Here is a 3,061-nt window from a genome sequence, read left to right as displayed (position 1 = left end):
TGCCATACACACCGAGGGAGGAGCTGGACTCAGACCCCTGGCTGCTGAAGGCAGGACTAGAGTCTGAGAAAGCAGAGCCCCCCCCAGTTATGGGAAGTGTAGGCATCAATAATGAGAAGAATAGCGACTAAAAGGTGAGGGAAAAGCAACAGAGACATAGAAAAAACGACTGATAGGGTTAAAAAGACATGATGAACAGAGTGATGATGAAGAGCTGCAGTTTGGTGAAGGGTCCAGCAGGAGGATGGGAGGTCTCATCTGCTTGTAACTTCCTGGAAAAAACACCACCAAAGAGTTCCTCCTTCTCCTGTAAAATAACTGGTGATCAGCAGAGGAAAAGGAGCTCAAGATATGTCACAACACAAGAAATAGGCTATATACTTATAGATTAAATATATTGAGTATATAATTAATCGCATGCCGTTTGAGGGAAAACTTACCATGTAATATATCATCTGAGTAGGTGAAAGGTCTGACTGGGGGGGGGGGGGATGAGGATCTAAATATGGAATTGAAGTCTCCGGAATATATGAATGAAGATCTGAATATATGGAATGAAAGTCTGAATATATGGAATGAAAGTCTGGATATCTATGGAATGAAAGTCTGAATATATGGAAGAAAGTCTGAATATAAATTGAATGAAGTCTGAAATATGGAATGAAAGTCTGAATATCTGAATGAAAAGTAACTAATATAGTGAAAGGATGGGGGGGAAATGAAAGTCTGAATATATGGAATGAAAGCTGACGTCATTACGGCGTGGCGCCATCTTGTGGTGGCTGATTAATCAGGATGTAACAAATGTCGACGCTATGAGTGAACGGCTAGGAATCTGTGGTCAGCTATTTTGAGCAATGAAGAGATATTAACACTGGCAATGCAGTACTGGCAAAATACTGGTAACCGTATCCAGTGCCCACACCCATTAGCTTCCAGTGGTAAGTGTTACTTCTGCCGACCATACTCCCATAAGAGACCTCAAAATTCCTCAAGATGATGCATAAGTGTTCTTTCGGCAACGGTTTTGTTGAACAGAGGATAGTAAGCACTAACGAATTGTCGTCAAAATGGAATAGGATCCTCAAGGTGACGCTATCATTTCACAACCTGTTTGTGTCGTTTGGAGTATGAACCAGGTGGTGCAAAAAAAACCTCTGCAGTTCAACAAAGATGGGACTGATTTCACCGATGCCATTTGTAACATCCACGTGAATTCAGACAAGGTATCCCTTTGGGACCATGTCAGGTCCAACTTCATTCTATAACTCAGTCATATATTCAGACTTCATCCATATATTCAGACTTAATCCATATATTCAGATCTTATTCCATATATTCGACTTATCCATCTCACTTCATTCATAGTTCAGACTTTTATTTAGCTTCAATCATATGTCATGATGTTCGCATATACATTAGAACTTATCGATATATATATATATTTCCTAAACGGGCATGCCTATATATAATAGTATATTATATACTATATATAATATTAATATATATACAACCTCCTACTAAACGTACTAATTTACTGACCCAGACCCCCGAACACTGCAGATTCAGAATGGTAATCACTAAATATCCCAATGACTTAAAGGAGGGAGCCAGACATATCAGCGTTGTCACAAGGACCAGCGTGATGTCATCATGTTGGGACGTTAGCAGCAGGCCAATGCACCGGGGGGGGGGTCTATTGAAGTGGGCTGTGTCTGCCTGGTTCAGCTCTGAGATTTTCTCCTTTGCACAGCGCTGTGAAGGAATAATCTCCCAGATGACTTCATGTTCTGCCTCTGGTTAAAAGAGGTGGATGTCGCCTACAGATCACAGCAACCCAGAACCTTAAGGAAACTAAACCACAACCAAACCACAACCAAACCACAACCAAACCACAACCAAACCACAGCCAAACCTAACCTTCAGGGAACGTTCCCAGAACATTTAGAGAACCAAACTTTGTTAGCTGGGATCCAGCAATCATGGCTCTAACGCTGGGAACAGGAATAGAGTCAAAGGTAGTTACAGTTACAGTACTGCTGAGTATAAAAACATCTACTGTAGATACTATATGTACATCTTTTGTTGTGTGTTAATTTGTGATTCATTATCCAGGACAGGAGAGGACACATGGGGAGAGGACACATGGGGAGAGGACACATGGGGAGAGGACACATGGGGAGAGGACAGTGGTCCCCTGAAGGGCCTCCAATAGCAGAAGAGGAAGCTTGTTATTTTTATTACGGGTCATTCATCACTCAGTCACCCTACACTGTTGCCTTGTTGATGTCTCCAGCTAAAAGCAGTAACAATAATACAGTAACATGTCGTATAACAGAAGAATCAAAATGGTAAAGGAAGATCTAAAACTGTAGAGAGACTTTCAAGTAAAACTGGAACCATCACATGAATGAATGAGGACGTTGTGTTACCTAACACTGTCAACGTTACACAACTATGTATTTTTTAATCTTTATTTAATCAAGGAAGGTTCTCTGAGAGTCTTCCTCTTCTTCTTTTGCAGTAACACGCTGATCACATTGGTCGTTTTGAATGTTCCCACCAGATTCGTCTTTGACAAGGTTTCCATGTTATGTTTCTTTCATATTTCATTTGTAGCTTTTATTCTATATTTCTCAAATGCCATTCCAATTTCTCAGTTTATTACATTTTGTGCTTAAATTATTTCATGAATTATTTCCTGACTGAATATATACACACACAGTACTACAACTAAAATCTTCCTGAGAAGCTCTACAGAGGACCCCCAGTCTATATGGTAATATTTAATAATGGCTGATACCAAACATGTGTAGTGACAGTAGTGTAGTGTGTACAACAGAATATTATGTTATTTTACCACGTCAATAACACAGCATTTCATTGTTATTTTAACAGAAAATTAGTAAAATGTGACTAGGCTTGTGCACAGCACACACACACACTATGCGTGTTTCACACACAGGGAAGCGCACCAGCACACACAAATGCAAAATACACAAATAATATTATGATATGATCTGCTTGCGTGCTTTCACTTTACACACAACAGATCCGTTTG

General features: G+C 40.0%; 1 protein-coding gene across 3 annotated transcripts in view; it reads right to left on the bottom strand.

Moving 5' to 3' along the window:
- The window catches only part of LOC116707340 (uncharacterized), a 217,341-nt gene that overhangs the window by 51,772 nt on the left and 162,508 nt on the right, over positions 1 to 3,061 (bottom strand). The gene's annotated exons all lie outside the window — the stretch shown is intronic.

The sequence above is a fragment of the Etheostoma spectabile genome, chromosome 19, assembly GCF_008692095.1.
Source record: "Etheostoma spectabile isolate EspeVRDwgs_2016 chromosome 19, UIUC_Espe_1.0, whole genome shotgun sequence".
Lineage (NCBI taxonomy): Eukaryota > Metazoa > Chordata > Actinopteri > Perciformes > Percidae > Etheostoma > Etheostoma spectabile.
Note: the sequence above shows the minus strand (reverse complement) of the source record. Positions and strands in the feature narration are given on the sequence as shown.